Genomic DNA, 12,020 nt, shown 5'->3' with positions numbered 1-12,020 from the left:
TTTATTGAAGTAAATATTTCCTCGCTAATATGAAAGATATGCTCCTTATGTTTCCAAAACAGTAGTGCAAGCAATGCGTGTTAACGTTGAGACCGAGTGTCAGGACTCTTAACGAAAGAGCACCCCCTTAAAGAAGATACTACAGTCAATAGGCGCTTAAGCAGTTGGCTTCTATGAATGGGTAGGTTACATCAAAGACATCGTGGAGCTAACGCAAGATATAGGTTGGAAAACATACCTCAATGCAGTGATGGGATATGCCATTGTACTCCAAATTTCACCTTTATCCACACTTATACATCAAGAAGATTGAAATACTACCAGTTTTCTATGAAAACTGCCATTTTCATCCTCATGCTAGCTAGCAGTAGCCACAGCAGCCATTTTGGTATGAAGATGGAGCTGCAGTAGATAGCAACCGTTTTTCGGGCTCCTGGCCAATTATGTTATTTTGTGTGTATTTTTATGCTGACCTTAACTTTTCTTGTAAATAATATTTCCGACATAATTCCCTATGACAGGAAACAGCTTTCGGACATCCGAACAGCGATCACTAACCTCAATTTGGATGAAGATTTCTACTTCAGCGAGTCGGCAGCTGTGGATGTACTGCTTATTCCAGACCAGGCCCTAATTCCGGGACTTGAAAGAGGAAGAGACGACACATGAGAGGCAAACAAGAGGGCTGCCTGACAAGACTACGTTGGCGAGTAAATAAACACCCTCTACCCTCCATTCTATTGGCGAACGTACAATCACTAGAGAACAAACTGGACGAGCTTCGTTCTTGACTATCCTATCAACGGGACCTGATGAACTGTAATATTCTATTTTTCTCGGAGTCGTGGCTGAACAAGAACACGGATAATATTTACTTCTAGATGGTTTTTCTATGCATTGTCAATACCAAATGGCAGATTTGGGTAAGGTTAATGGGGGAGGTGTGTGTCTCTTTGTTAACAACAGCTGGTGCGCAACCAAAAACAACAGCGTATCTGCATGGAGAGAGTCTCCTTGATGTATGGGGGAAAGGTGTGTTTATCCCCAGGACACACCCAAGCCCAGGTGTGTCCCATTTCGCTGACAACCCTCCCAGCTCCGCCCACCGACATCCTATTAAGGGAAACAAGAGCAGAGAGAAAGAATTTGGCAGACCGAGTGGGAGGGTCGTCACAAAATCCCAACCAGAACCGAGCCATCAAAGAGTCACAATGCCAATACAGGACTAACATTGAATGCTACTACTCCGACTGTGGCGCTCGTCGGATGTGGCAGGGCTTGCAAATTATCACGGCTTTCAAAGGGAAACCAAGCCGCAAGCTGCCCAGTTACACAAGCCTACCAGACAGCATAACTTCCTTTTATGCTCGTTTCGAGGCAAACAATACTAACCCATGAATGAGAGCACCAGCTGTTCCGGACAACTGTGAAGTTTCTTTACTGACATTTTCAACCTCTACCTGACACAGTCTGTAATACCTACATGTTTCAAGCAGATCACCTTAGTCCCTGTGCCCAAGAACACCAAGGTAACCTGTCTAAATTACTTTTGCCCATAGCACCTACATCTGTAGCCATTAAATGCTTTGAAAAGCTGGTCATGGCTCACATCAACACCATCATCCTAGACACACTGGATCCACTCCAATTCGCATACTGCCCCAACAGATCCACATATGAAGCAATCTCTATTGCACTCCACCCTGCCCTCTCCCACCTGGAAAACAGAAACACCTATGTGAGAATGCTGTTTATTGACTAATAGCTCAGCATTCAACACTACAGTGCCCTCCAAGGTCATCACTAAGCTCAGGACCCTGGTACTGAACATCTCCCTCTGCAACTGGATCCTGGACGGTCCGACCCCAAGTTGAGAGGGTAGGCAACAACACATCCGCCATGCTGACCCTCAACACGGGGGCCCCTTCTGCGTAGCCACGCACGACTCAAACACCATCATTAAGTTTGCTAACGACACAGCGTTGGTTGGCCTGAACACCGACAATGATGAGACAGCCTATAGGGAGGTCAGTGACCTAGCAGAACAACCTCTCCCTCAACGTCAGCAAGACAAAGGAGCTGATCGTGGACTACAGGAAAGAAAGGGATGAGCACGGCCCCCTCCACATCGATGGGGCTGTAGTGGAGCGGGGCGAGAGCCTCGGTGTCCACATCACTAAGGAATGATCATGGTCCACACACATCAATAGTCCACACACATCAATACTGTTGTGAAAAGGGCACAACAACACCTCTTCCCCCTCAGGAGGCTGAAAAGATTTGGCATGGGCCCTCAGATCCTCAAAAAATTATACAGTTGCACCCTTGAGAGCATCTCGACTGGCTGCATCACCGCTTGGTATGGAAACCGCTTGGCATCAGACTGCAAGGCGTTACAGATGGAAGTGTGTACGGCCAAGTACAATGCATTTGGAAAGTATTCAGATCCCTTGACTTTTTCCACATTTTGCTACGTTACAGCCTTATTCTACAATGGATTACATTTTTTAAATCCTCAGCAATTTACACACAACACCCCTTAATGAAAAAGTGAAAACGGGGTTTGGATTTTTCTGCCAATTTATAACAACACTTATTTACATAAGTATTCAGACCCTTTGCTATGAGATTTGAAATTGAGCTCAGGTGCACCCTGTTTCCATTGATCATCCTTGAGATGTTTCTACAACTTGATTGGAGTCCACCTCTGGTAAATTCAATTGATTGAATATAATTTGGAAAGGCACACACCTGTCTATATATGGTCCCACATTTGACAGTGCATGTCAGAGCAAAAACCAAGCCATGAGGTCGAAGGAATTGTCCGTAGAGCTCCGAGACAGGATTGTGTCGAGGCTGACATCTGAGGAAGGGTACCAAAACATTCCTGCAGCATTGAAGGTCCCCAAGAACACAGTGGCCTCCATCATTCTTAAATGGAAGAAGTTTGGAACCACCAAGACTCTTCCTAGAGCTGGCTGCCCTGCCAAACTGAGCAATCGGGGGAGAAGGGCCTTGGTCAGGGAGGTGACCAATAACACGATGGTCACTCTGACAGAGCTCCAGAGTGCCTCTGTGGAGATGGGAGAAACATCCATAAGGACAACCATCTCTGCAGCACTCCACCAATCAGGCCTTTATGGGAGACTGGCCAGACGGAAGCCACTCCTCAGTAAAAGGCACATGACAGCCCGCTTGGAGTTTGCCAAAAGGCACCTAAAGGCCCTCAGACCTGATGAAACCAAGATTCAACTCGAGAGAAAGATGAACGGAGTCTAGTACAGAGAAATCCTTGATGAAAACCTGCTCCAGAGCACTCAGGACCTCAGACTAAGGCAAATGTTCACTTTCCAACAGGACAACAACCCTAAGCACACAGGCAAGACAACGCAGGAGTGGCTTCGGGACAAGTCTCTGAATGTCGTTGAGTGGCCCAGCCAGAGCCCAGACTTGACCTCGATCGAACATCTCTGGAGAGATCTGAAAATAGCTGTGCAGTAACGCTCTGCATCCAACCTGACAGAGCTTGAGAGAATCTGCAGAGAAAAATGGGAGAAACTTCCCAAATACAGATGTGCCAGCTTATAGTGTCATACCCAAGAAGGTTTGACGCTGTAATTGCTGTCAAAGGTGCTTCAACAAAGTACTGAGTAAAGTGTCTGAATACTTATGCATATTTCAGTTTTTTTTATTTATATACATTTGCAAACATTTCAAAAAAACTGTTTTTTACTTTGTCATTATGGGGTATTGTGTGTAGCTTGATGAGGAAGAAAAAAAAACAATTTAATCAATTTTAGAGTAAGGTTGGAACCTAAAGAAATGTGAAAAAAGTCAAGGGGTCTGAATTCTTTCAGAAGGCACTGTATATCACTGGTGCCGAGCTCCCTGCCATTCCAGGACATCTATATTAGGCTGTGTCAGAGGAAGGCCATAAAAATGGTCAAAGACTCCAGCCTCCCAAGTCATAGACTGTTTTCTCTGCTACCCCATGGCAAGCTGTACCAATGCACCAAGTCTGGAACCAACAGGACCCTGAACAGCTTTCACCCCCAAGCCCTATGACTGCTAAATAGTTAGTCCGGGTAAACTATTGGTTAACTAGTTAACTATCTGCATTTCAACTTTTTTGCACTAACTCTTTTGACTCATCACATACGCTACTGTTTATTATCTATCCTCTTGCCTAGTCACTTTACATGTACATATAGTGCCTTCAGAAAGTATACCTGTTGACTTATTCCACATTTTGTTGTGTTAGAGCCTGAATTCAAAATGTATTAAATAGATTTTTTTCTGACCCATCTCACACAATATTCCATGATAGTAACGTGAAAACATGTTTTTCAAAATTTTTGCAAATGTATTGAAAATCTAATTTACATAAGTATTCACACTCCTGAGTCAACACATGATAGAATCACCTTTGGCAGCGATTACAGCTGTGAGTCTTCCCGGATAAGTCTCTAAGAGCTATCCACACCTGGATTGTTCAATATTTGCACATTATTCTTTATAAAATTATTCCAACTCTGTCAAGTTCGTTGTTGATTATTGCTAGACAGCCATTTTCAAGTTTTGCCATAGATTTTCAAAACAAAATTATAATTCAATGTCATCTTGGTTAGCAACTCCAGTGTATATTTTGCCTGGTGTTTTAGGTTATTGTCCTTCTGAAAGGTGAATTTGTCTCCCAGTGTCTGTTGAAAAGCAGACTGAACCAGGTTTTCCTCTAGGATTTTGCCTGTGCTTAGTTCTCTTCCGATTATTTTTTTTGTTATAAAAAAAAATCTAGTCCTTGCCGATGATAAACATACCCGTAACATGACACAGTCACCACCATGATTGAAAACATGAAGAGTGGTACTCAGTGATGTGTTGTGTTAGATATGTATTCAGAACATAGTTTGCAGTTTTACTTTAGTGCCTTATTGCAAACAGGAATATATTTATTCTGAACATACTTCCTTATTTTCACAATCAATTAGGTCAGTAATGTGGAGTAACTAGAATGTTGTTGATCCATCCTCAGTTTTCTCCTATCACAGCCATTAAACTCTGTAACTGTTTTAAAGTCACCATTGGCCTCATGGTGAAATCCCTGAGTGGTTACCTTCCTCTCCGGCAACCGAGTAAGGAAGGGCGCATGTATCTTTCAGCCTCATATTGATACACCATCCAAAGTGTAATTTTAAACTTCACCATTCTCAAAGGGATATTCCAGGTCTGCTTTTTTAGGGGCCCTTCTTTACGAGGCATTTGAAAACCTCCCTAGTCTTTGTGGTTGAATCTGTGTTTGGAATTCACTGCTCGACCAAGAGGCCTTATGTGTATAAATAAGCATTTTGCAACACTATAAGCATTTCGCTACACTCGCAATAACATCTGCTAACCATCTGTACGTGACCAATAAAATGTGATTTGATTTGGGTGTAGGGTACAGAGATGAGGTAGTCATTCAAAAATCATGTTAAACACAGTCCATGCAATTTATTGTGACTTAAGCAAATGTTTTATTCCCGAACTTACTTAGGCTTGCCATAACAAATGGATTGAATACTTATTGACTCAAGACATTTCAGCTTTTCATTTTAAATTAATAAAATAAAAAAATCTGTGACACAAAATCTCAATTTAATCAATTTTCAATTCAGGCTATATATAACACAACAAAATGTGGAAAATGTAAAGAAGTGTGAATACTTTCTGAAGGCATTGTATCTACACTGAACAAAAACATAAATACAACATGTTTCATGATTTGAAATAAAAAATCCCAGAAATGTTTCATACACACAAAAAGCTAATTTCGCTCACATTTAGTGCACAAATTTGTTTACATCCCTGTTAGTGAGCATTTCACCTTTGCCAAGATAATCCATCCACCTGACAGGTGTGGCATATAATGAAGATGATTAAACAGCATGATAATTACACAGGTGCACCTTGTGTTGGGGATAATAAAAGGCCACTCCAAAGATGTCTCAAGTTTTGAGGGAGTGTGGAATTGGCATGCTTGACTGCAGGAATGTCCACAGGGGCTTTGAACTGAATGTTCATTTCTCTACCATATGCTGCCTCAAACATCTTTTTAGAGAATTTGGCAGTACATCCAACCAGCCTCACAACCACAGAGCAGGTGTAACCACACCAGCCCAGGATCTCCACATCCGGCTTCTTCACCTGTGGGATCGTCTGAGGTGGGAGGGGGGAATTCATTCTGATTGGCTAGCTCACAAGTGGGTGGGATATGCCCTCCAGGGTCCACTCGTGGCTGCACCCCTGCCCAGTCATGTGAAATGCATAGATTTGGGCCAAATGAATATATTTCAATGGATTGATTTCCTTATATGAACTGTAACTCAGTAAAATCTTTTCAATTATTGCATGTTGTGATTATATTTTTGTTCCGTAAATACTGGAGATATAGTACAAGTCAAAAAGTACCAGTCACAAGTTTGGACACACCGACTCATTCAAGGGTTTTTCTTTATATTTACTGTTTTCTACATTGTAGAATAATAGTGAAGACATCAAAACTATGAAATAACACATATGGAATCATGTAGTGACCAAACAAGTGTTAAACAAATATATTTGAGATTCTTCAAAGTAGCCACCCTTTGCCTTGATTAAAGCTTTGCACACTCTTGGCATCCTCTCAACCAGTTTCACCTGGAATGCTTTTCCAACAGTCTTGAAGGAGTTCCCACATATGCTAATCACTTGTTGGCTACTTTTTTCTTCACTCTGCGGTCCAACTCCTCCCAAACCATCTCAATTGGGTTGAAGCCAGGTCATCTAATGCAGCACTCCATCACTCTCCTTCTTGGTCAAATAGGCCTTAGACAGCCTGGAGGTGTGTTGGATCATTGTCCTGTTGAAAAACAAATGATAGTCCCACAAAGCGCAAACCAGATGGGATAGCGTATCACTGCAAAATGCTGTGGTAGCTATGCTGGTTAATTGTGCCTTGAATTATAAATAAATCACTGACAGTGTCACCAGTAAAGCACCCCCACACCTTTTCCTACATGCTTCACGGTGGGAACCACACATGCGGAGATAATACGTTCACCTACTCTGCATCTCACAAAGACACAGCGGTTGGAACCAGAAATCTCAAATTTGAACTCATCAGAACAAAGGACAAAGTTCCACGTGTCTAATGTCCATTGCTCATGTATCTTGGCCCAAGCAAGTCTATTTTTATTGGTGTCCTTTAGTAGTGGTTTCGTTGCAGCAATTTGACCATGAAGGCCTGCGTCACGCAGTCTCCTCTGAACAGTTGATGTTGAGATGTGTCTGTTACTTGAACTATATGAAACATTTATTTGGGCTCCAATCTGAGCTGCAGTTAACTCTAATAAACTCTGGGTCTTCCTTTCCTGTGGCGATCCTCATGAGATCCAATTTCAACATAGCGCTTGATGGTTTTGGTGACTGGACTTGAAGAAACTTCAAAAGTTCTTGACATTTTCTGCATTGACTGACCTTCTTGTCTTAAAGTAATGATGGACTGTCATTTCTCTATGCTTATTTGAGCTGTTCTTGCCATAACGTGGACTTGGTCTTTTACCAAATAGGGCTATCTTCTGTATACCACCCTACCTTGTCACAACACAACTGATTGGCTCAATCGGATTAAGAAGGAAAGAAATTCCACAATGAACTTTTCACAAAGTACACCTGTTAATTGAAATGCATTCCAGGTTACTACCTCCTCAAGCTGGTTGAGAGAATGCCAAGAGTGTGCAAAGCTGTTGTTTCATAGTTTTGATGTCTTCACTATTATTCTACAATGTAGAAAATAGTAAAGATAAAGAAAAACCCTGCAATCAGTAAATGTGTCCAAACTTTTTACTGGTACTGTATATCAAGATACTTTTGAACCTCTATAGCTGACTCTGCTGGTGGAAAACAGTAAATGCACTGAAGCGTACAGATTCCTCTCCTTTCCTGCCTAAGCAAGTTCTGTCTGACTATGGCATCATAACTGAGAAGAATGGGATAAGTTACACTTTTAATCATCATTTTATCTTGGCAGGTTTTTTATTTGAGAGAAACAGTGTCAATTGACTACTCTTCCCTCTGCCAGCCTCTAGCTGACTCAACGGTTAACCCGTCAGTCAACCTCTAGTCAATCTTTGTTTTCATTTTAACAATTTACTATCTGTGATGTGCTAGATGCCTTGCTTCAGATTGATGTAAAAAGAAAATCAACTGGAGCTGATATGCTTGATCCAATTTGCTGCAGCTCTCTGCACCCGATTGCTGAATTTTATAAATCATATTTTTTACCTGACGATTACAGTATATCTGGTACTATCCCCAAGGTTTGAAAGGCGTCCAATGCACTCCCCCTTCACAAAGGTGGTGACCCTTGTGAACTAAATAATTATCGTGCTATTTCTAAACTTTCTTGCCTAGCTAAAATATTTGAATCTTTGATTAATTCTCAGCTAAGAACTTTCTTATCATTGAAATGTATTCTTAATGTACATCAGTTGGGTTTTAGACCAGGTCATAGCACTATCTCTGCTGCATCCCTAGTTATAAATTATGTGGTTAACTGTATGGATAAAAGGCAACATTGTGCTGCCCTCTTCATTGACCTGTCAAAGGCTTTCAATACTGTTGATCACTCACTGATAATCAGAGGCTGGTTTAAAAATTATTTGACATACAGTATGGAACTCAATGTATATCTACTGATGGTGTTAAATCAGGTTTCCTGGATATTACAAAACAATTCTGGGTCCTGTACTTTTTACTGATTACATGAACAATATCTAATCTGTAAAAAATTGTAACCTGCACTTGTATAGCGATGATACTGTTGTGTATGCTATTGCCCCAACGGTCGACCAGGCTCTAACTGAACTAGTCTGCATTCATTATATTACAGAAAAACTTTATTGACCTGAAATTAGTACTGAATACAGGTAAAACTAAATACAGTATATGCTGTTCTCTAGAGCGCATAAAAATAAGTCTGATGATTTAAGCATACAGTTGAAGTCAGAAGTTTACATACACTTAGGTTGGAGTCATTAAAACCTTTTTAACCACTCCACAAATTTCTTGTTAACAAACTATAGTTTTGGCAAATCACTTAGGACATCTACTTTGTGCATGACACAAAGTTGTTTACAGACAGATTATTTCACTTAAAATTCACTGTATCACAATTCCAGTGGGTCAGAGGTACACTAAGTTGACTGTGCCTTTAAACAGCTTTGAAAATTCCAGAAAATGATGTCATGGCTTTAGAAGCTCCTGATAGGCTAATTGTCATAATTTGAGTCAATTGGAGGTGTACCTGTGGAAGTATTTCAAGGCCTACCTTCAAACTCAGTGCCTCATTACTTGACATCATGGGAAAATCTAAAGAAATATGCCAAGAAAAAATTGCTACAAAAAAATTGTAGACCTCCACAAGTCTGGTTCATCCTTGGGAGCAATTTCCAAACGCCTGAAGATACCACGTTCATCTGTACAAACAATAGTACGCAAGTATAAACACCATGGGACCACGCAACTGTCATACCGCTCAGAAAGGAGACGCATTCTGTCTCTTGGAGATTAATGTACTTTGGTGCGAAAAGTGCCAATCAATCCCAGAACAACAGGAAAAGACCTTGTGAAGATGCTGGAGGAAACAGATACAAAAGTATCGCTATCCACAGTAAAATTAGTCCTATACCGACATAACCTGAAAGGCCGCTCAACAATGAGGAAGCCACTGCTCCAAAACCGTCAGACTACAGTTTGCAACTGCACATGGGGACAACAAATAAAGATCTTACTTTTTGGAGAAATGTCCTCTGGTCTGATGAAACAAAAATATAACTGTTTGGCCATAATGACCATTGTTATGTTTGGAGGAAAATGGGGGATGCTTGTAAGCCAAAGAACACCATCCCAACCGTGAAGCACGGGGGTGGCAGCATCATGTTGTGGGGGTGCTTTGCTGCAAGAGGGACTGGTGCTCTTCACAAAATATATGGCATCATGTGGAAGGAATATTATATTGATATATTGAAGCAAAATCTCAAGACATCAGTCAGAAAGTTAAAGCTTGGTCGCAAAATTGTCTTTTAAATGGACAATGATCCCAAGCATACTTCCAAAGTTGTGCCAAAATGGCTGAAGGTCAACAAAGTCAAGGTATTGGAGTGGCCATCACAAATCCCTGACCTCAATCCTATAGAAAGTTTGTGGGCAGAACTGAAAGTGTGTGCGAGCAAGGAGGCCAACAAAACCTGACTCAGTTAGACCAGCTCTGTCAGATGGAATGGGCCAAAATTCACCCAACTTATTGTGGGAAGCTTGTTGAAGGCTACCCGACACGTTTGACCCAAGTTAAACAATTTAAAGGCAATGCTACCAAATACTGATTGAGTGTATGTAAACTTCTGACCCACTGGGAATGTGATGAAAGAAATAAAAGCTGAAATAAATCCCTCTGCTATTATTCTGACATTTCACATTCTTAAAATAAAGTGGTGATCCTAACTGACCTAAGACATGGAATTTTTACTCTGATTAAATGTCAGGAATTGTGAAAAGCTGAGTTTAAATGTATTTGGGTAAGGTGTATGTAAACTTCAGACTTCAACTGTATAAAAGCAATAGATACCATTAATAAGAAGGCCTAGAAGCATCTTATTTGGTGAGCTACCGAGTCGCAAGGACAGGCAAACCCCATACTATTGTGGAGGACTTAATTCTTCCTGGTCCTGCGGATATGGCTTGGACAACGCTGGGGGAAAGGTCCCCAAAAAACTATAGACAATGTCTTCATCAAACAACACTGTTTCACAACACATCAGTGACATGGTAGGAGATGTTTTGAAACAATTACTGCTTCGCATACAAGCCAGTGAATTATATGCGTTACAGCTGGATGAGTCAACAGACGTGGCGGGCCTAGCACAGCTCCTGGTATATGTCCATTACGTTTATGGTGGGTCAATTAAGGTAGACATCCTCTTCTGCAAAGCACTGGGAACCAGGACAACATGAGAGGTTATTTTTAAAGTACTGGACAGCTTTGTGACATCAAATGGACTTGGGTGGTCAAGATGTATTGGTATCTGTACTGATGGCGCAAAAGCCATGACAGGGAGACATAGTGGAGTGGTAACAGGTGTGCAAGCAGTTGCTCCCGACACCACGTGGGTACACTGCAGCATCCACCAAGAGGCTCTTGCTGCCAAGGGAATGCCTGACAGCTTGAAAGACATTTTGGATACTTAAGCAAGGCCCCTGAACTCTCGTGTATTTTCTGCATTATGCAATATGGGTAGCGACCATGTTATGCTTTTACAACAAGTGCTCTGGTTATCAAGGGGCAAAGTATTGACACGTTTAAAAAAAATTGAGAGACGGACTTAAAGTTTTCTTTACTGACCATAATTTTCACTTGTCTGACTGCTTGCATGATGATGAGTTTCTCACACGACTGGCCTATATGGGTGATGTTTATTCTCGCCTGAATGATCTGAATCTAGGATTACAGGGACTCTCCACAACTATATTCAATGTGCGGGACAAAATTGAGGCTATGATTAAGAAGTTGGAGCTCTTTCCTGTCTGTATTAACAAGGACAACACATTGGTCTTTCCATCATTGTATGATTTTTTGTATGCAAATGTCTCAAGCTTACGGACAATGTCAAATGTGATATAGCAAAGTATGTACCTGAGTACCTGAGTGAGCTGGGTGCGCAATTACGCAGCTACTTTCCCGAAACGGACGACACAAACTGGATTCGTTATCCCCTTCATGCCCTGCCTCCAGTCCACTTACGATATCTGAACAAGAGATCCTCATCAAAATTGCAACAAGCGGTTCTGTGAAAATTGAATTTAAATCAGAAGCCACTGCCAGATTTCTGGATAGGGATGCGCTCAAGAGTTTCTTGCCTTGGCAAATAGCGCTGTGAAGACACTGATGCCCTTGGCAACCACGTACCTATGTGAGAGTGGATTCTCTGCCCTCACTAGCATGAAAA

Source organism: Oncorhynchus mykiss, chromosome 17 (assembly GCF_013265735.2).
Source record: "Oncorhynchus mykiss isolate Arlee chromosome 17, USDA_OmykA_1.1, whole genome shotgun sequence".
Classification (NCBI taxonomy): Eukaryota; Metazoa; Chordata; class Actinopteri; order Salmoniformes; family Salmonidae; genus Oncorhynchus; species Oncorhynchus mykiss.
The sequence above is the reverse complement of the archived record's forward strand: the minus strand, read 5'-3'. Positions refer to the sequence as shown.